At 46.6% G+C, this 22,876-nt stretch overlaps 1 protein-coding gene across 2 annotated transcripts in view; it reads left to right on the top strand.

The window, feature by feature from the left end:
* Positions 1–6,341: 6,341 nt before the first annotated feature.
* The window catches only part of LOC111158412 (microtubule associated protein RP/EB family member 3), a 52,612-nt gene continuing 36,077 nt past the window's right edge, over positions 6,342–22,876 (top strand). For both annotated transcript variants that reach the window (XM_022520410.1, XM_022520411.1), the window contains exon 1: positions 6,342–6,374. The gene's annotated coding sequence lies outside the window, so the exon portion shown is untranslated. The remainder of the gene's footprint in view (positions 6,375–22,876) is intronic.

Below are 22,876 nucleotides of genomic sequence, written 5' to 3' on the forward strand. Positions count from 1 at the left end.
GGCTCTTGCATTTACAGATTAGTTTGGGGAAAAGATATATAATTATAGTACAAATAATTATAGTACAGAAAGTTCAAGAAGCAATGGGGTAATGAGAGAAGTATGGGTTTGGGTGTTGGCTTTAGGTTCAAACCACGCTTCTGATGTTCACTAGCTGTGTGATCTGACGCAAGTTCATTAACCTCTCTGGGTCTCAGCTGTTATTATGAAAATGAGAATGATACCGACCTTAGGAGGCGATCAGGGAGGTTCTAGGAAGTTAATCCAATGAATCCCAGCCTTGATTACCCACCAGATCATGGTGGGCATTTTCCACAAAAAGCAGGATAACATCTTGCAATCGAAGCCACTCGTCTAGAGTTCCTGTTCATTCTGGCTACAACGCGTCACTAATGTTTGCAGGAGGTCTGTCTTAAGACCTTTGCAAATTCTACATTTGCATATTGGCTTCTATATGACTTAATAGGCTATAACTGAGGGGGTGATTAGGTGACCTCCTGACCCTTGTGGAAGTTTGGTTATTACCCATAGTTACCATTTATTTGGGTATTTACTGTGTGTGCCGCACTGCTAGCCATTTTTCATACATTATCTCATTGAACCATCGCAACAATAGATGAGAAAAACCAAGGCCCAGCGTCAGGCAACCAGGTAGGATCAGCCCCAGTGCTTATGCAACGCCCCCAGGGTTGAGGGCTTAGTCACTCTCTAGATAAGGACTCAACTGCTTCATGGCAAGTGATTAGAATTCGTCCCTTAGCAAACTTACATATTGCTTTACACAGTTGTAAATCTCAAAAGCATGTCAAGGGTTTCCTATATGTGGGAATCGGTCCCATTTGAGAGCCTGTTCCACTTCTAGCCAGTTTCAAACGAATCACGAATATTGGTTTCCTGACATTTACCAGCATCACAACTCCCTGCCCCCACCTCACCACCAGGCAGAGAAGCCCTGCATGTTCCGCCCCAACATCTAGCCCCCCACCAGCCCCAGTTAACCCATTTACTTAGATTCCCGCCACCACTTGGCTTCCCAATCACCCTGGAAGAAGGGTAGAAGGGTCAGATTGCTTTTAGCTTGCTTGGCTGTTTTTAGTTTTGTGTTAGTTGCTAAGAACACAAAGGTAAATAAAACATGGTCTTTGAGTGTGAGGACCGTCAGTGGGGCAAGGAGTGAAGATACAAGGTGAGAGGCGGGGACGTGATGAAGAATGTGCCTGGTACCAAGGAGAACAGGTCAGCTCTCTGGGAGAGGTCCCAGTGTCCCAGAGGGGATGATGCTGAAGCTGGTCTGGGAGAATAAGACTTTGCCTAATAAAGAGAAAGGAGGGGCTCCAAGCAGGGTGAACCTCATCACACAGGCTTGGCCACCCAGAACAACTCCTTGCTCGGTTTACTGCAAGCCTTTGCTCTTTGCCGCTGACATATAGGCAAGAGATGATGAGGCTGGGAGGCATAAAAGGAGAGGTAGGTGAAGTAGAAGAGGCTGGTAAAGACTAGATTCTAATACAGCTTGTCCACCCTGTAGAGGAGAATGAACTTTATACTTTTATCCTAGCCAGTGTTTCTTAAATTGGCCACTGGTGGAGGTGTCTTGAGTTCAAATACTTGGGGGCACCTGGGTGGCTCAGTCAGTTAAGCATCTGCCTTCCGCCCAGGTCATGATCCCAGGGCTGTACGATGGAACTTGTGCATCTTAGGTCATGATGCTAGGGTCCTGGGATGGAGCGCAACAGCGCGCCTCCCTGCTCAGTGGGGAGTCTGCTTTCTGCTTCTCCCTCTCCCTCTGCTCTCACCCCCATGTCTTGCACACTCCTGCACACGAGCTCTCTAGCAAACAAATAAATAAAATCTTTTAAAAATAAAATAAGATCATGTGATTCTTATATTCTCATTCATCATATGTCTATTTGTCTTCACATTTTTAATTTCTTTTTTTTTTTTTTTTTACTGAATCTCCAAATAAAAATTAAACTCTGGGAAGATGTAAGCCATTCTATAGTTGCTCCCCTCCATTTCCTTACATGAATTCCTCATGGCCAGAAGTTGCTTCAACCAGTTTGAGAAGGGGCAGCCATGGGGATTTAGGCAGAAAAAGTATGTGGTAAGATTGCTCTTCTAGAAAGAGCCTTCAGCAGTGGTGTTGAGGATGGATCAGAGGTAGGAGAAGTTGGAAGGAGAGACACGAGGGGGGAGACTCTGCAATCGCTCAGGCAAGAGATGGTAAAGGTGATGCAGATAAAGAAGGGTCATAGCTGAAAGACATTCAGAAGTGGAATTGATAGTATTGGAAAACTATTCCGGTATAAGGAGTTGGGGAGAAGATGTGGGATAAAATCATCCTTGGGTTTTTCTTAGTGAGGCCATTAACAATAATAAGAAATATAGAAAGGGTGGGTTTGGTGGGGGAAGGGTAAATAAGTTTAATTTAAGCCCACTGAATTTGAGGTGCCTATGGAACCTAGGGATGGAGATATCTAGAAGGCAATTAGATTTACAGGTCTGAGAGCTGGGAGAGCTGCCTGGGTTGGAGATACAGCCCCAGAAGTCACAAAAATAAATTAGGCCACTCCAGGAATATGTATAAAGGAAGGAGAGAGAAAAATGAGATGGGATTCCAGGGAATCACTGCCCAGTGTCTAAGGGCAGATTTAGGGAGCAAGGGAGAATGGAAAAAGGAACATCAAAAAGTCAGGAGGAGGGGCGCCTGGATGGCTCAGTGGGTTAAAGCCTCTGCCTTCGGCTCAGGTCATGATTCCAGGATCCTGGGATCGAGCCCCGCATGGGGCTCTCTACTCGGCAGGGAGCCTGCTTCCTCCTCTCTCTCTCTGCTTCTTTGCCTACTTGTGATCTCTGTTTGTCAAAATAAATCAATAAAATCTTAAAAAAAAAAAAAAGTCAGGAGGACCCATGGTTCCCTGGTGAATGGCCATTTCCAGGGGTGGGGCAGGAAAGGTACAAGATGAGCCTAGAACATCTTGTGTCAAAGCAAGGAAATGTTCAAAAAATGATGAAAACAAATCCAAAGGGCACAAGAGCCAACTTGGAATTTCTTCCACTGGCCAAATCTGTGACAAATTGCACATCAAAACAAATCATCATAGGACACGATTATAACGCACTGGGAGAAAAAGATCCATGTCGATGCTAATGTAAGTAAATGGGAGTGGGTCTGAGCCCTAAACCAGGAACTGGCAACATTTGCCTGGCTGAATTTCAGAATTGCCATGAACTGTAACTGATGTGTTTGCCTTCTGCTTTTCTCCTTTTTGAGATGATAATGCCCATAGAAATAATCCCAGGCCTGGGCCACGAGTGTATGCTAGGTGTACATAAGGCACATATGTGTTTCCTTACTTTGCGAGGTCTTCAGATCAAGACGACTGATACTCAAGGAGCTATGCCCAAGGAACTGGACCTGAGGAGCGATACCCACACAGGGACCTGATTTAGGCGATGGGATCCTGGACGGCAAGCTGGTGCTGTCATGGAATAAGACTTGGGGTCTTGGGGGAGGGGATGAATATATTCTGCATTGAATGGGATGTGCATTGTTGTCCTCAGAATGTAGGGTGTGGCAGACTGTATTTTCCAAAGATGACTTCAACAGTCTCTCCCACCCACGTGCTCTTACTATAGGACTTGGACATTCCTCCCATTGAAAGGTGGGGTCTGTGCTCCCTCTCCTTGATCTTAAGTAGCCTTTTGTGATTTTTTCCAAACAAAAGGTTATGTCAAAAGCGATATCTGCGGCCAGGTTATAAAAAGCGATACACCGGCACTCCTGGGAAGCTCAGTCGTTAAGCGGCTGCCTTTGGCTCAGGTCATGATCCCAGGGTTCTGGGATTGAGCCCTGCATCGGGCTCCTTGCTCCACCGGAAGTCTGCTTCTCTCCCACTCCCTCTGCTTGTGTTCCCTCTCTCACTGTGTCTTTCTCTATCAAATAAATAAAATCTTTTAAAAATAGCAATGCATCATTTCACTTATTCACTATTATACTCATCCTTGAAAACTTCAACTGCCATGTAAGTAGTCCGACGGCCCTGAAGCCACCATGTGGTGAGAAAGCTAGCTCTGAGACAGCAGGACGAGAGCAGAGGCGGTTGTCTAGCTGGCCCCCTGCTGTTTAAGCTGCTGCCACCGTCTGACTGGACTTGCAGAGAAACCCTCAGCTAGAATCACCCAGCTGAGCTCTCTTTGAATCCCCATCCCACAGAAATGGAGAGGACGAAATAGTTATTGTTTTAAACCACTAAGTTGGAGTGATTTGCTTTGTAGCAATAGATAACCGGCACATGGTAAAATGTTAACGTGGAGAATCCGGGTGAAGGATATGCTGGAACTCTTTGTAAAGTGGTCCTCTATCCCATATGTAGCGAAGGACATAATCTCTTCTCAGGATTACTCAGGGCAGTCTACACCACCCAGGTCTATACTTATAACCATGGACCTGAGCTGGACCTTCAGAATGGGGAAGCAAAATAAACTGAATCTGAATTTTCCCCTTGTCTTTATAGCATCCAGACACCCTGTGGAAACAGTTAGGAACAGCTTTCGTTCTCCAACTCTGTGGCTAGGAAAAAGTATAGCCTGGATTTTCACTCTCCTAACCCTTTGATTTGTCCTGGGAATTATCCGCTATAAGGAAGTCTCTCCTTTCTGAGAGCTGCCTTGGATAGGAGGAGAGGGTCTTGACTCAGCACTCTCTTTTCTTACTCCATTTGTGATGAGCTGCCTTCTCCTTCTCCCCCCAAAAAAATGGGTTCAGTCGGAGTCCTTTGACACCAATAGTCCCGGGATGGAATATCTGGGAGCTAAACAGGGAGACAAGGAAAAGAATGAATTCTTACTTCTGAGTCATTCAAAGAGAATGCAGCATCTCCAGTATGCCGACAAGCCCAGCAGAATCCAGTGATGTTCACCTAGAGGGCTTAGTCCAAGCTGGGTCAGCAGATGATAGAATGGTAAGGTGTGATGAGCTTACACTGATTACAGAGGGTGACAGGAGCCATGGAGGAGGTCAGTATCCAGTGAGGAAATTTACTCTATGGGTGCATTTGGAATAGGGTAGAAGAGAGACTAGCTATAGGCGAGGATTCGGGAAATACAGAATTCCAGAGTCTCAGATAATAGATGGCTAGAATTTTGGCATTTAGATGGAGAGCTAAGGGAGTGAGAGAGTTATAATAGTAGCAGTCGTATTAAAAATTAAATATGTGTAAAGATCATAGGGAAAATACTGACTGGGACTCGGAGGCAGCTCAGTCAGAGAAAGTGAGAAAGAATGACAATTTTTTTTCTATTTACCTTTTACCCCTCAAATAATTTTTTTCTATTTACCTTTTTACCCCTCAAAAGGTAAAAAGGTAGAGCACTGAAGGACAAGGACAGTAGGTGTGGACAGGGAGAAGAGGGATCTAGAAGAACTGGGGAGATCCATAAAAAGAGACTTGGTATAGGGAATTTGGGAATACCAGTGAACAACATATAGAGGAGGGAACTAGTTAAGAGAAGGTAGAATCTCAACCAGCTAATGGGCAAGATGAAGAAACAAGAAATGCATTGGATGAGAGACAATAAGCTTGATAAGAACTCAAGTGATATGTGTATAGACGATTTTGTTAGCTCAATTTAAGGGTAAAGGTATAGACATGGTAGGAGATGAAAAGGTATGTTTAACACAGGAAAAAAATGGAATTTGGAGATTAGAGTAATGGCCTGTGATTAAAAACCACAAACCGCGAAGAGATACTCAGCCTTAGCTCTCGTGTTGCTGAAAGAGAAGAAATGTGCTCCAGTTTTTCCTTTGCAGCAGCCGTGAGGCAGACAGGAATCCGTCTTTTGGCTACTACGGAGTCAGGTGTAAATGGTTGTTCCTTCTGTGATTAGTTCGGCAGGGTGGAGGAATTGTTACCCTGTTGCTAAGGAAAAAGGAAGGGGCTGTTCCCAGTTGCCATGGTGACGAGGTAAGAGCGTTCCCTCGGTACCACCATAAATTTATGAGGCGGTTTCTTCTCCTTGTTGCTATGGCAATGTAAAGGGACTGTTCTCGTTGCTCCCCTCCTCTGTCCCCCCGCCGCCGTCGCTAACACAAGGTGGAGGTTGGAGCTGTCCTTCCCTCGCCGCCCAGTTGCCTTGGAGACGGCGGGTGCCCTGGCCCCGCCCCGCTCGGACTGACAGCGGTGGCCGCATCGCGCCTGCGCAGTGCTCTCTTCCCCCGCAGTCCCTGTGCGTTGAAGCCGGAGACCGCGGCGGCCTCTGCTAGGACCCTTCGCCCCGGAGCCGCCGGCCGGAGCCGCAGCCTCAGCCGCAGCGCCCCCGCCGCCTGTCCCCCCCCCCGCCCCGCCGCCTCCGCCGGAGCAGCCTCGCGCACTGTGAGTCCGGGCCGAGGCGACCGACGCTGTGGGGGCTGAGTCAGCGGGAGGCCCGGGCCCGGGCGGGGGGAGGGGAACCGGGCTGCCCCCCTCGCCTCCTCACCCGCGCCCCCGCCCCCCCAACCGCACCTCACCGCCGCCGCCTCTCTCCCTCCATCCCTCTCTCCCGGGGTACCCGCGGCGGCCGTCAGGCCTTCGAGCCACTCCCCCTCCCTGCCCTCCCTCCGGACCCACCTTGGGGGCTCCTTCCCACTGGAGATGCCGCCACCCCGGACTGATTCCCCACCCCCCCTACCCCCCGGCATCGCCCCGAACTGCCTCCGGTCCGGCCTTGTCGCTTCTCCTTACTCCTCTTGGGCCTGACACCTCCGGCCTCTCTGGTTTTCCCCAGTGATATGCCAGAAAAAGAGTGACAAGGGAGAGGGCGAGGGGAGACTTGGGGGGGGGGCGGGGATATTCTGCCTGCCCAAACCTTGGGGCCTCAGGTTTCTTACCCACAAACTCCTGCCCTGGCTGGTGTGGGGAAGCAGGTCTGGACAGCTCGGACTGTTAAGAGCTTGTGGGGCTTTCGGAATAGATTTTGCCGAGAAGGACTCAGCCCCATGATGATTAGCTAGTGTTTAGTGAACACCCGCTAGTGCATGGTGGCCTTCTAGTGGGCTGGGCCATTGCCTTGGCGGGGGCTACGGAGAGGGACTAGAGGTCATGGCGGGAGGGGAGGGGGAAGGCTGAGCTGGGAAGCTGAAGTTCCTGCGCTTCCAGTGTGTTGTTGTGAATAAGCACCTTGCAGTACTCTTTAGTATGCGTTTTTCATTTTTAATTTTTTTAGTTTTTGCTGTACAGCCCTGGTATAATATGAGGTCTTCTATCATCGGTAGCAAGGGCTTACTGTTTGTATGTTGAGGGGTTGTGGCAGGAATTAATCTCGAATATCTGTAAATACCATGTGTAACCAATTGGGTGACAGTGAGTTTTAACATAAGGTGCAGAGTGGAGAAGAAGGAGAATTTCTCTACATCTAGGTCTGCGGCCTGTACCCCCACCCCCCGCCTCCTGCCGCTGTGGGTCTGTGGGGGCTGTCACCCAATAGGACTCCAGCATATCTGGACAATTCGCTGGGTTATGTTTGCTACCAATCCACCTGCCCACCCTGCATTCCCGATCTTGGAGGATCCCAAACTGCTTTCTTTTTCCAGCAGAAATAGAGCTGAAGTCAGAGTTGGTGCCTACAGCCAGAGGCCCTCTTAATAAACGTGCCTCAACTCGAGGGCTCCTAACTACTATGCTTGTATCTAACTGCCAGCTTCCTTTGATTCTTTTTTTTTTTTCTGTCTTCCAGATTCCAGTGTACTGTTAGCAAATATGTGTAAATATCAGGCAGTTAAAGCCTACAAGAGGCTTTGTATTTTTTTACTCCAGGCTGCCAAAAGAGTAGATAGTTTACTTCTAAAAAGCATGGTGAAGGACCCACTAATTTTGCAGTTTTGGGGTTGCAAACAGTGAGAAATAAGGATTTTGCTCCTTGACTTTGCTCAATCATGGCCTATTGGCAGCCTCCTCAGAGCCACTCCCCACCCCCATGCCCATCAGATTAGTTTACAGTAGCAAAGACGGCTGTCGCCCTAGTTTTAAACATAGAGATGAAGTTCAGGAAACCTACAGCCCCTATGCAGGAAGGCAGTTTCTTCTGTTTCGAATGCCAGTCTGGGGTTTGGCGGGATGCACCTGCCTGTGGGGCAATGGGAGCTGTGGGGCCTGACAGTTACATTCCTTCTGTGTGGTCCTCTGTGTTGCATAGCTCACCGAAATACCCGGGCAGGGCAGGAGCAGACAGCTGTGCTGGAGAGCTGCTCCTCCTGGGTCGAGTGTATTTTGGGAATCAGCAATATTACTGGGGTGGAGGGTTGTGAATTAAGAAGCAAGAAAATGTGTCAAGGCTAGATAGATGAGGAGGGTGTGAGTAAAATGTTCCCTTTCCAGTTTGTTCTGGGATGAACATTTTCAGAGCATCACAGTGGTTTTTATATGGGTTAATTTGCCTTTGAAACCCGTACCAGTGTTTTATGAGATAATGATGGAATGCTTTCTAAATGGCTACTATTGGGAAACAGACCTGTGTCTCCCATGTTGCCTACCCAGTTGTTACCAAATGTAATTGTTAAGATCAGGGAGAGGGAAACAATTTGAATGAAGTTAGACCTAAATCTATGTAATTTTTGTTGTGGTTTTATAGCATTATGTTCCTTTGATTCTCAAACACACCAGCAACTTACCAAAAGTTTTTAGTAAAATAATTTGCTGCAACCAGATCAAAATATATATGTTGATTCTAAGTCACATCCTAATTTCAGGAACAGTAAAATAGCCAGGAAGTGGCAAGACTTGAAGGTGAGATTTGTGTGTTTTAAAACTGAGAAAGGGTGATATTTATAATATCTCTGGGTATGTGATGATGCTATTAGTGACCTACCATCCTGAGAATGCTTGCATTGTGAAGACAGATTTTCTCCAAGTCCTTCCTCCAAGCTAGCCCACTTTATGGGGTTATGTGTGTGAGATGATTGACTGCCGTTAGGCACAGTATACTTGGCTACTGAACAGAGGGAAGTTCCCAGGTCAGAATCCAACCCAAGGCCTTATTATGGTACCTTCCAGAAGCTGAGCCAACTAGCTGGCAGCAAATGTTTTATGAGCTATACATGAATTTGGCTGAGTAACATCTTTCAGAAGCTGAACAGAAACTATTGTTTTTCTCAAGCAGAATGCATCTGCCTTGATTTGTTTACAGATACATTTGTAAAGATCCTAAAGTAAGTCCAGGCCCTGTACGATGTTAGATGTAGAGGGGACTTCAGATACATAGCTCAGTGTTCTCGTTGCCAGATTTTAGCATGAGACACCAAGAGTTAAGTGACTTGCCTAAAGTCACCCAGCTAGTGTAGAAAGTGTATGGATAAAACTTTGTAAACTGTGTGCACCATACAAATGAATGTTGGTGGTTATTAGTGGCTGAGTCAGAATTAGAACCCAGATTTCTAGAGCTAGTCTACAATACTACATTGTCTCATCCCTCATGTTTAATATTCCAGAGGGTTTTAATAAAAATAATTTAGCAGTCTGTAATTAGTCCTATAGACAAGGGCTTGTTTTATTATCCGAGATGGTGCAGAGCTAGGTAAAATCTAGTGTCAGACTGTCTAATTAAATATTTATTCTTGCCACCTTAAAAAATAATAATTTTGCCTCACACATGCTGACACTAGGAAGGTTTTCCTTTCAAAACTTTGCATCATCTAATATAAAGCAAACGCGAAGGTAGGGGCTTGCCATCCTCTCAACTTGTCATCCGTGAGGCCGTTGCATCCCAGGAGGCAGGGTGCAGGGGGCTGAGAGGGGCCAAGAGGAGCAGTAAACTGGATTATCTTCCAGCTCCCAGACCGGAACCTTCTGTAGTTCCAGGAAGCCCCAGTGAGATTTCTAACCCTTCTCCTGGAGAAAGTGAGGCAGTCTGGCCTCTGGAAGCAGACAGACCTGAGTTCAAATGTTGGTCCTATCCTGTCCTTGCCATGTGGCCTTGGGGGGGCTGTGGAATGTCTGCGGGCCATTTGCTCCTCTGCAGGCCTGGGATGATAACCATGTTTTGTAGGGTGGTCATGAGGGTTTAAATGAAAGAAAATATGTAACTTGTCTGCTTACTAAGACATAACAATCACTATTTCCTATTGCTAGGGTGTAAGATTTTTAAAAATATACATTTTGGGGGTGCCTGGGTGGCTCAGTGGGTTGAAGCCTCTGCTTTCAGCTCAGGTCATGATCCCAGTGTCCTGGGATCAAGCCCCGCATCAGGCTCTCTGCTTGGCAGGGATCCTGCTTCCTCCCTGCCTCTCTGCCTGCCTCTCTGCCTACTTGTGATTTGTCAAATAAATAAATAAAATCTTTAAAAAAAATACACATTTTTATCATGTCTTAAGTCTATCTTGGACCCTCATTTCAGTAGTCTCCATCTCCCAGCAGCGCTCTCATCATGTTTGACACGCACTGAGAGGTTTGTCCCATGAGGACCTGGCACTTGCAGTGTTATTCCAACTGCCAAAATAGGAGTATATGAAATGCCCCTTTGTATCCACATATTCAGCTGACCTGGTTATCTGAAAGACTAGCAGGGCAGGAGCACTTGCCTAGGAGAGCACGGACTTTGTGCGTTTGTGTGTGTCTTGAGGGCAGTGAGTCCTTCAGTTGGGGAGGCCAGTCTGGGGAGCGAACCTAATTGGAAATGAAAAAGCTGCTGAGCTCTCCCTTGTGACGAAAGCTCCCATGGCCTTCCTTCACTTTCTCTTCCATTAGAGGTGTAGCTCTCCTCCATGACTTTGCTCGGATCAGCTTCTGCATCTGTCCAGAAGATCCAGAGGGCCAGGCAAAGGAACTTCCCATCTTAGCAGGGAAACCTCCTTTCTAGTAAAGAGAGGTAAAGGGAGGTCATTTTGGATGGCAACATTTCCAGAGGGGTCAAGGCAGAGACTACCCAGTATTTCCGGAGCCAGGGCGACCCATTGAGGTAGAACGTAAATGAACTTAAATTTGTATAAATTTCATCTGGGGAGAAAATACCCAGGTATAGGCATCTAAAGACTGGAAAGATAAACACAGTAGGTTTTACCTCTTAGAAGTAGAATTTGGGGGGCGCCTGGGTGGCTCAGTGGGTTGGGCCTCTGCCTCTGGCTTGGGTCATGATCTCAAGGTCCTGCGATCGAGCCCCGCATGGGGCTCTCTGCTCAGCGGGGAGCCTGCTTCCCCCTCTCTCTCTCTACCTGTCTCTGCTTACTTGTGATCTCTCTCTCTCTCTCTCTCTCTGTCAAATAAAATCTTTAAAAAAAAAAAAAAAGAAGTAGAATTTGGGTATAGAGGAGGGAAAGGGAGATTCAAAGGAGAACTTTTACCTCATGTGCTTCTGTGTGTGAATTGTTATAAGCAACATGTGTGTTTTTGTCATTTCATGTAGACCAATAGAGTTAGCAGTGGCTGTTTTTCAGTGAGTACATTTTGATACAAAAAAGTCTTTGCCTTTACTTGGAGCCTTCAGTACATGGGGCAGATAGGGTTAGACCGCTTCCCTCCAGCAGGCCAAGCCGGTTTGCACCAAGCCAGTCGTAAGTGAGGGCCGGAAACTCCAAAGTGGCTGCTTCCCTGGCGGCCCAGGATGCTTCATTGACCTGCTACGTCCCCACCTCTTCCTCCTGTTTTCCTTCCCTTCTCAAGAACAGTCCCTCCTCTTGCCCAGTTGAAGACATCATTACTATTCCAAAATGCTAATCTAGTTTTCAACTGTTCAGGAAATGCCACCTGACCAGATGACCTTTATGAAAAACCCACACCCCTTACTTTACATCAAGTAGGGCTTGAAGTTTAGGGGCTGGATGGCTCAGTTGGGTAAGCCTCTGCCTTCTACTCGAGTCATGATCCCAGGGTCCTGGGATCGAGCCCCGTGTCAGGCTCCCTGTTCAGCGAGGACCCTGCTTCTCCCTCTCCCTCTGCCTGCTGCTCCCCCTGCTTCTGTGCTCTCTCTCTCTCTTTCTCTCTCTCTCTCTCTCTGTCAAATAAATAAATAAATAAATATTTAAAAAAAAAAGAAAAGAGGCTTGAAGGTTAAAGAACCTCCAGCCTAAGTGCTGGACACACTCTGTGGCATTAGCTGTGTTTTTGATCAGACCTGGCCGGTAGAGCACATCTTTCACTCAGCTCATTTACTAACTGCTCCTCCTAGGAAGTAGATAATCTGTGACAAAATAATTACGTATTATTGAACTTTAATCTTCCCATAAGTTGGTCAGTTGTGTTTCCTAGCCAGATGTCCTATTTATTATAGAAAAAAGACACACCTATCATTTGGACACATGCTTTGGCTTGCTTACCAGGAGTGAGGATGGGTTATGCCGAGTAATCCACATTCCATCTCCTAATCTTCCCTTTGGCCAAGAGTACAAATTTGTGACAGTTGGCAAAGGTTGGTGAGGCATTCAGTTGCCAAGGATGGTTTTTCCTCCGTGTTGAGTTGACCAGCCAACTAGCTTAAGCCCTGTATCTTTCCCACGAGCATCGTGTCCTACCAACTTTGCTGAACAGGGATGACGTAACATTAATGTTTTGAGCTCTGGATGCGTCATTTACCTGAAGTAAATAGGCCTTGACCTATTAAAATGTTTTGATTCCAAGTAAAATTATTTTTTTCCCGAAACTATTTCCTGTATATGGGAGATACATATCACAGTGTGATATGTTTAAAATAACCGAGCAAGAAGCATTGCTTCAAATCTAACCAGTAATTTTGACAATATATATCAAAAGCCTTAAAAAGACATATATCCTCTCTCTCTCTGCCTGCCTCTCTGCCTACTTGTGATCTCTCTCTCTCTGTCAAATAAATAAATAAAATCTTTAAAAAAAAAAGGATGTATATCCTTAAATCAGAAATTACAGTTCTAAGAATATTTAGAAAATCAAGTGTGTTTATGAAAATACTGTACAAGGGGCGCCTGGGTGACTCAGTGGATTAAAGGCTCTGCCTTCGGCTCAGGTCATGATCCCAGGGTCCTGGGATCAAGCCCCACATAGGGCTCTCTGCTCAGTGGGCAGCCTGCTTCTCCCTCTCTCTCTGTCTGCCTCTCTACCTACTTGTGATCTCTGTCTGTCAAATAAATAAATTAAATCTTTAAAAAAAAAAAAAGAAAATACTGTACAACGATTTTTATTAATGTAACATTATTAATAATATCTAACAGTTAAAACAACTAAAGGGTCAACAATTAGGGATTGGTCAGGTTTGCCCAGATAAAGGCATGTGTCCAAACCTACTTCCTAGGAGGAGCAGTGCCCTTATGTTTTGTGCGTGTATACCTCCCTGAACTCTTTTTGAAGGACTGTGCTCAAGCCTGCTGCAGACTCCTTCCTCCCTTTGCCTTTGTCCATATTCTGTTCAGCGATCAGCTCAAAGGTCCTTCTTCCTCCAAGGATAGAGAAGGTTGGGTGCCCGCCGGTAGCCACCTGATGGGTAGAAGCTCTCTGCAGGGACAGACTGGGCAGTTCCCTCTTCGCTACACCAGGTCCCTGGAGTTTGTGGCTGTGAAAGGAGAGGTGGCCCAGTAGCCATCCCCTCACCTCATCTTTCCCGTCCACACATGCACTGTACACTGCCTCTGTGACCTAGGCCAGAGGACTGAGTCCTGTCTTCTACTAGCAGGGGTATCTGCTCACCTCGGAGCACTAGGGATCCAGGTTTTAGCATTGAGGGACATATGGCCCCTCACACAGCTCGGCCTGTCACACAGTGCTGCCATAAATGTTCGTTGAACAGAATCTGCTTCCTCTTCCAGATGGTTCTGACTACCCAAACATTTGTCCTGGATGGGGTGGAGGCCTTCCTAGCCTCCTGGGATTATTAGTGAACAAGTCTTTGGGGATGGCTAGCTGGAGACACTCCCCACTTGGCGAGAGTGGTTGCCAGAGAGGCATTGAGGGTGTGGTTGTCCTGGTCACCTTGTCATTTAAATGGGGTTTCCTGATTGGTAGGAAATGAAATCTTAGCTTCTCTGAGTCAGCAAGATCATAGTTGGACTAACGTGTGTTGTGCCATGTGAAAGGGCAGGCCTTGGACCACTCTTCCCCTGTGAGGAGTGTCTCCCTGAAGCCTTCTCTCCCCTGGTGTCATAGTCACTGCATAGCCAGACTTTTCTGCAGCACCAGACTCTTGGCTGGTAGCCGCCACCCCCAACTCCTTCCCTGTGGATTATTGCCACTTCTCAGGGACTCTGATTTAGTCTCTGATTCGTTCTGCTTTTAGATGGGTAGAGTTCACCATTGAAAGTTTCCAGTTTGGGAATCCTATTAACACCTTTAAGTGACAGGACCACTGCTAAGTACAGAGATGTGTTATGCCGGCCCCAAAATAGCAAGGTGCAGTGTTCTGAGGCTTGATAAGACTCGTATTCCCCAGAAAGTACAGTTTCCAGGCTTATAGGTTAGTCATATATATTTACATATTTTCTCCTCAGGGCTTTATTCTAAATATACCCTCAACAGGTACTCCTCGGGTCCTTTCTGTTTTGTATTCTTAATCACCATGGGATTTAAAAGAAATGAGATTTAACCCCTGTCTCCATGAGGAGATTAGAGTCTGGTTTGGAAGATAAGATGCGTGTGTGGAATGACCAGGGTATTGACAACATCAGATGTCAGCAACACATCCCAGTGCTTTGTTGTGTAAGATGTGGTCTTGGCACTTAGGGAACTTGGCTAACATTCTGCTGAGAGTTGGACAAAAATGGTATGGCACAACAGTCCAAGGGTTTGGGAACTCCAGCAGCGATGGGAAGGGGTGCTGTTGGCAGCCCAAAAGGAGGGGTGACCCTGAGCCTGTGAGAACTGGGAGGGCTTCAGAGAGGGAGATGTCCTGGGGCTGGCCCAGCAGGATGGTGTGGGATCCTGTCCACCAGACGACAGAGGAGGGAGAGAGTTTAGGTAAAAGATATGAAGAGAACAGTGCATTGTGTGTCGCTAGTACTAGAGAGTCTAACTTCAACAAGGAGTGTGAGAGGAAAATAATCGGTGTGAACTGAGGTAATTGGAAAAGACTTCACAAAGGAAGCAGAGCCTGAGCTTGTCCTGGGAGTAAGTAGGCCTTCAGGAGACAGGACAGCAGGGGGCACTTTCCAAGAGGCACAGAGTCTGCTTAGGAATGACTGGGAGTGAGTGTGATGAGGACCATAAGCAGGCCACCCTTACCAAACTGAGGTTGTGACAGTTTGGGACAACACTGGTGATGTTAGCCAAAGTTAGGAAGTTGGGGAGGCAGTTTGGAGAGAAGTTTCACTTCAGACATGAAGAACTAGAGGTGACAGCCGGAATCCTCCAAGTGGAACGATCACATAGAACCAGAAGCAGAGGGTGAGGCTGGGATGGAGCTACAGACGTGAGAATGAGCGACACAGGAGGGATGGCTTTCCTGAAAGGCTCTCTGTCCAGAGCGCTGGCGTATAGAGCATGGAGACTAGCGCTCCAAGTAATAGAACTTCAAGAATCATTCACAACTAGGAAAAAAGCAAAGAGGTGTGGGCAAGTTAGGATGGTTCAGCAGCAAGGGAAGAGAAAAGAGAAAGATGTCAAGAAGAGAGCTTCAGTGCTGCTGGCTTAACTAGACTCAAGGATCTATCCAGAAGAAAATTATGATGATTGCTGAGGGTGTGAGTCCAGCAAAACACCGAAGATGGAAGCCAGGTTGGGTAGTGTGAAGGGGGGAATTGGGTAGAGAGAAAACAGAGGCAATGGATGGTCACCAGAGAGCTGCAAAAGGAAAAGGCAGAAAAAGTAGTTACCAGTAGCAGCAAGATCAATTATTTTATTATTCCAGTTCTTTTTTTTTTAAGATTTTATTTTATTTATTTGACAGACAGAGATCACAAGTAGGCAGAGAGAGAGAGAGGAGGAAGCAGACTCCCTGCTGAGCAGAGAGCTCAATGCGGGGCTCGATCCCAGGACTAAGTAAATGTATATAAAAATTTAATAAGTATATTTTTTGCTTATATAATTTTTATGTATTAAAATGTGCTTCATCTGCAGATTTCTCTATGTCCACATAATCCGTGTCCTTGTCACTTCAAATATCCCATTCCAGCACACTTATCTGGTGAGCACTGAGGAATTATATGGAAATGTTGAATCACTCACTATATTGTACACTGAAAACTAATATAACACTGATATGTTTACTACACTGGAATTAGAGTTAAAAAATAGGGCGCCTGGGTGGCTCAGTGGGTTGGGCCGCTGCCTTCGGCTCAGGTCGTGGTCTCAGGGTCCTGGGATTGAGTCCCACGTCGGGCTCTCTGCTCAGCGGGGAGCCTGCTTCCCTCTCTCTCTCTCTCTGCCTGCCTCTCCATCTACTTGTGATCTCTCTCTGTCAAATAAATAAATAAAAAATCTTAAAAAATAAAAAAAATAAAAAAAAATTAAAAAAAATTAAAAAAATAAAGTTAAAAAATAAATAATTAAAATAAAATAAAAAATAAAAAACAAATGTCCCACTCCTTCTGTGGTGTTCCATTATACGGATACCAAAATATGCTGAACCATCAATCTATTATTGGGCAATTGGGGTATTTCCAACGTTTTGCAAATTACAAGTGTAAATATCTCTGCTCTGAACATCACTGTACAAGCCACTGTTTTCCTTTTGTGGGCTATTTCTTCAGAGTATATCCCCTAAAGTGGCATACAGAGGCAAAGGGTACAAACAATGTTGGATTTTGTTTCGTTTTGTTTTTGTTTTTGATTTTCCTATTTGGCCCATTCCCTCCTTCCTCTCCCTCTGGCAACTTCCAGTTGTTCTCTGCATTTGTGAATCTTTTCCTGCAGGGTTTTTTTAATTGAGATATAACTGACTCATAACATTGTGGTGGTTTCTGGTGTACAACATAGCGATTCGATATTCGTAGGTATTGTGAAATGATCGCCACAGTAAGTCTAGCTAACATCCATCACCACACACATTGTTTTTTGTTGTGATGAGAACTTTTTAAGATTTGCTCTCTTAGCAACTTCCAAATATACCACACAGTAAATAACTACCGTGACCATGCTCTACATTATATCCCCAGGACTGCCTTTCTTTGTACTTTTTGACCTTCACTCATTTCTCCCACCTCCGCCCCAATGCCCCATCTCTGGCACCCATCAGTCTGTCTCTGTACCCATGGATTTGTTGTTCGTAGATTCCACGTATAAATTTTTGTCTTTCTCTGTCTGACTTATTTCACTTGGCACCGTGCCCTCGAGGTCCATCCATGTTTTGCAAACGGCAGGATTTCCTTCTTTTTTTATGAAGGAGTGATAGTCCATTCTGTATATTACCACATTTTCTTTATGCATTCATCCGTCAGTGGATATTTAGGTTGCTTCCATGCTATTCTTGTTTTTATAGTAGGCTCATTGTGCATTGTTCTCCACGGTGATCCAGCCAACTTACAGTTAGAATAAGAGTTTAGGATCGACTTGAATGCTTTCTGATAGTAAGGAGATCTGAACGTGTGTAATGGCAGAAGAGAGAAAGAGTTATTTGAGGAAAATAATTTGGATGCAAGAGAGAAAGGGAGCAAATGGGAAAGATCGTGGGTCACCAAGGAAGGGGTAACTTTGCAGAGGAGGGAAGGGCTCCCTTCTACTGAGACTGGTAGGAGGAGAGGGTATGGCCCTTTCTACCCATGACTTGCAGGGCGAAACCCAGGGAAAATTACTGGCGTTCCTGCCAAGAAAAGACCTTTTCCTCAGTGAAATGGAGCCAAGGCCACTTGCTGAGGTAGGGGGTGAGGTCTTGGAGGTCTGAATTAACTGCTGTAAGAAATGAGCCTGGGCGTATGAGAAATGAATAAAAGTCTTGTTCAGAGCCGAGGGCTGACTTGGACCTAGGGACTCCTAACGGGCTGATTCTCTGAAGTCCTCTAGCCTGGGGAAACAGCCAAGGGTGGGGGCATGTTCGGGCCAAGGTTTCTGGGAGGCAGATTTTTTTTTAAAAGATTTTATTTATTTATTTGACAAGGAGAGAGAGAGATCACAAGTAGACAAAGAAGCAGGCAGAGAGAGAGGGGGAGGCAGGCTCCCTGCCAAGCAGAGAGCCCGATGTGGGGCTCGATCCCAGGACCTGAGATCATGACCTGAGCCAAAGGCAAAGGCTTAACCCACTGAGCCATCCAGGCGCCCCTGAGGAGGCAGATTTAAGATGGCATTGAAGCAGCTGGTCCTAAGGTCAGAGGTGGAGGGAGGCGCTACAAATCTAAGAGAGGTGCTGGTTGTCAGCAGAAGGAGGGCGCAGAGGAATTACAAGCTCGAGTGAGAACAGAAAGCAGGTTTGGAATATGAGGGATGAGTATTAAGGAGGGTATTGACAGAAGAAGATTTTAATGTTAAAATTTGGAAGAGACTGCTTTTCCTTTTAATTATTTAGCTTTATGTAATGTTTGTGGTGTTTTTACATGGGCATGTATTACCAGTACCATTTTTAGAAAAGTATTTATTTATTTGAGAGAGAGCGAGAGAGTGAGCAGGGGTTGGGGCAGAGGGAGAGAGAGAATCTTAAGCAGACTCCACACTGAGCGGGGAGCCCAATGCAGGGCTCGATCCCAGGACCCTAAGATCACAACCTGAGCTGAAACCAAGAGGCAGACATTTAGCTGACTGATCCGCCCCGGCACCCCATCAGTAACATATTTTTTTTTTAACGAATTTAAAATCTCAGGAGTAGTAGAGCTGTGCCTCCAGAGTGTGGCTGGACGGCTCTGAGATTGCTGAAGGAGAAATGAAGATGCGGGAGGAATCATTCCAGCATCTGGCTTGATGGCTTGATAAGTGTTCAAACTGCGAGGTGTCTCTGCTTGTCAGCCAAGAGCTCCTGTGGCCACAGCTCATCTCTGCTGAGCGTCACCCACACATCAGCCTGGAAACACCCACACACCAGTAGTGCTTCATACCTGAGGACGTCAACCTTCCCCAGGCTTGGCCACATTTTCAATGTGATGCTTTGTGGTTCTGGCTGTTTATGACCCTCTGACCAGGTGCCCTCCAAAGCCATGGAGGCTGTCCTCTGTGTATATGTTGTCCCCACCCCACCCCACCCCACCCCACCACGGAGTGTGGCTTCCGTGTAAGCCTCACAAATCCCCTCCCGGGGTGCTTCGTGCAGGTTACAAATGCCACATCTATAAACAGCAGCCCTGTTTCTCTTCTGGCCTATTTTATTTTATTTTTTTATTTTTTTTATTTTTTTAGATTTTATTTATTTATTTGACAGACAGAGATCACAAGTAGGCAGAGAGGCAGGCAGAGAGAGAGGTGGAGGCAGGCTCCCTGCTGAGCAGGGAGCCCGATGCGGGGCTCTATCCCAGGACCCTGGGATCATGACCTGAGCTGAAGGCAGAAGCTTAACCCACTGAACCACCCAGGTGCCCCATCTTCTGGCCTATTTTAAAAGAGGCCCTTCCCTCCTGACCCCTCTTTTTCTCATGGACTCCTGGGTCACCCACTTTGACTCTGACCCTGACAGACACCCATGGCCTTGGCCTGCATTTCACTTGCCGGATTCACATTACCTCCAGGAGGCTCACCCGAGCCATTTACGGAGCTCACGGTTCCCAGCAGTTACAGGCGCCGATAGCAGGGAGCTGAGCAAGGTGGAAACATGCGGAAAGTCAGGTGCCGGCATCAACATGGGGAGATGGAAAAGTGGGGGCCAGTTCTCTGCACTCTTTCCAGAGTCTTCAGCTAAGACTAAACTTTGCCTGGCCATTTTGTAAATGCTGTTTGGCTAAAGCCAGGACTAAGCAGGAGTATGGCTCCCTGCCAGTCCCTACCAGGAAGAAACAAACAGCTTGCGGTGCAGGCCTCAAGCCAGGTGGGGTAGAGCTAACGTGCATTGTTTTGCATGTAGAATTTAATAGAATCTTTGTAAACACAGCCTCCTGCCGTCACTCTTTTTTCTCCTGGGCAGTCTAGGTGAGAATAATTAGTCCTTGGCCCATGACTACTAAATGGAGGAAGAGGACAACTGATAGGCTGTAGTATATGAGAGACCCTTGAACCTGGAGTTGGGAGACCTGGGCTCGGAGTTATGTGACCCGAAGGAATCACATCTCTCCCTGATTCCATTTCCTTTTGTGTAAAATGAGGGGTCTTTGCATATGCTGTTCCCTCCCCCCACCCCAGACCATTCTTTCCTGGACTTTTTGGGCTAACTCTCCTTAGCCTCGCATGTCTGGGTCTAAGTGTCATCCCCTCAGAGAAGTGTTTCATGACTCCCAGTTCCACTACAGGCTGGGGCCCCCTCACAGGACTTTTCAAATTGTGGATCACAAACTTTAATTGGTTGCGAGATCAATTTATTCGGTTGTAACCAGCATTTTGTAAATGAATAGACCAGAAAATGTCCTAGTGCAGAGTTCCTAATAAGAATAAGAATTGTTTAAGGAAAGTGTTGTTTTATCAAACATGTCTATATGTACACATATATTGCTTGAATTATAATGTAAAATACATTTTTTTACTAAATGGTTGAAAGCCATTGCTTTCAAAGCACTCTAGTTCTGCATTTTTCCTGTGTAGCACTTAATGTAAGTATAGTTACTCGTATGGTTATTCTATTACTATCTGTCCCTTTCACTAGACAACAAGCTCCATGAGTCAAGGACCAAGACTGACTGACTCATCTACATCAGACCCACAAGGAGTTGAGACTCAACAAACAATGGCTGAATGAGTGGCTTTCTGAGGTGTGTTTTGTTGCCCTCAGTTCTAGGTAGCTCTTAGGAGTGAGTAGACAGTGACTGTAGTGAGCAAATGAGCCCTCGCCTTCATTCCTAATGGACAAGAGGACCCGGAAGAGCAGATCTCTGCTCCTCTCTGGGGTGGGAGGAGCCCTGGAACCAAGAGGGCTCAAACCAGCTCCTGTCAGAGGGAATGAGGATGCAGATACCACTGCCGCCGCTCTATTCCGTAAGGCCTCACTTGTTCAGAGTCAGCTTTCCAGTAAGGTAGAGACAGAGACATTCAGGGAGCAAAGCCCACCACATAGTTTGTGCTTCCCTAAAAACAAAGTTGACTGGTCTAGTGCTGCCTCTCCCAAGGGCACATTTCTGGCTCTCCAGGGTGTGGGTGACCGGACCCTGACCTCGGAGCCCACCAAGTTCCAAAGGCAGACTTCAGAAAGCTTTTTCTCCCTGCAGCACCTCCACCCTGCCCGCCAGCACTTCCGGAGAACTAATCTACTTAGCGGGGCATCTTTCTGAAGCCCGCAGGCTAATAGCAGATAGACTGTGCCTTCCCGGATACAGCAAGCCTCTGATCACAGCCCAGAAAATTTCCTTCCGCCAGGAAGCCTCCATTAGCAAGACCCAGCCAGGCACTGCTCTGCCCGGAGCTGTTCTGGGATGTGCTAAAGGTCATAACTCAAGAGGACTTGTGACTTTTTTTTTTTTTTTAAGATTTATTTACTTGACAAAGAGATCACAAGTAGGCAGAGCAGGAGGTGGCGGGGTGGGGGGGGGCAGGCTCCCTGCTTAGCAGAGAGCCCCATGCAGGGCTCGATCCCAGGACCCTGAGATCATGACCTGAGCCAAAGGCAGAGGCTTAACCCGCTGAGCCACCCAGGCGCCCCAGGACTTGTGACTCTCGTGGGTGCTGGGAGACCCGTGATAACACAGTCCCTGTGAGGAGTATTTAAGAAGGTCCAATTCGCCCCTTCAGCTTTAAAGCTTATTCTTTGAACTCAGGTAGTCCTGCCAGCAGCTAGCTCCTCAGTGGAAATTTTGTTTGCTGCCTGGAGCAGATGACCTCTTTGGGGTCGGGGACAGGGAATAACCAATTATTTTAGAGCTCCCAGAACTGTTAGCTGAAACGTCTTAATGTGTACCTTGTATTCAGCTTGGTTTTCTGGAATTGGCAGCTCCTCTAACTGCCTCTCCAAAGAGGCCGCCTATCAGCTTCTCTCAAAAACTTTCCCGGGTACCTGAGCCACGGTTGGGTTGCTGAAGGCAGGGAGCCAGCTGAGAGAAACAACTGAAAAACCTCCCCCCCAACCCCCCCACCCCGTCCCTTCCCCACAGGGCACCGGGGGATCCGACAGGCGGTCCTGCACCACTGCCTGCCCGCCTGCCGACTGCCCACTCGCCAGCGATTTCTCTGAAGGACACGTGGGAATTTTGGATCTCTCGTCCCATTCTCACCTTAGTAATCTGTGCATCCTCACATGTAACCGTGCATTAGCTTTCCCGTGAATTAAAAAGAATTCTTGAAAATCACTATTAACTTGCCCGTATTTCAGAGAAACTTCTAAGAGTAATGTGTGTTTAACTAATAACTTGAGTGTACAGTAGTCATCAAAATCCCCTTTTATGGATAGCAAGTTTAAGTCAAAATTGCCTTTAAAAGTATTTTAAAATTAAAGTGTTATGGGGTGCCTGGGAGGCTCAGCTGGTTGCACGTCCAACTCTTGATCTCAGCTCAGGTCTTGATCTCAGGGTCATGAGTTCAAGCCCCACACTGGGCTTTACGCTGGGAGTGGAGCCTACTTAAAAAAAAAAAAAAAAAATTAAAGCCCCATAGAAACACATTAAGCAGGAAGTAGACGTCTTCCATGACCTTGTCCCTCAAAAAGAATTACTGCTGCTGTTTTGTTGAATATTCTTACTTTTTTCTACACACATATTATTTCTTTTAAAAAATATGAGATCTTACTATTTTTCATATATAGAAAATTGGAAAAGGTAGAAACGAGTAGTTGAAACATGAAAGCCATTTATAATTCTACCACTCAGATGGTAGCACTATCACAGGGTGGCTAAGGCACTTCCCCTCTCCCAAAGCCACCCCAGGGAAACCTACAACCCCATTGCAAAGGTGTGCTACTCTACTGCAAAGGCAGCTTTAAGGCCAGACCCTCTTCTAGTGCCCCTTCCCACCAGCCCACC

Source organism: Enhydra lutris, unplaced genomic scaffold (genome assembly GCF_002288905.1).
Source record: "Enhydra lutris kenyoni isolate GAN:26980312 unplaced genomic scaffold, ASM228890v2 scaffoldscaffold59, whole genome shotgun sequence".
Lineage (NCBI taxonomy): Eukaryota > Metazoa > Chordata > Mammalia > Carnivora > Mustelidae > Enhydra > Enhydra lutris.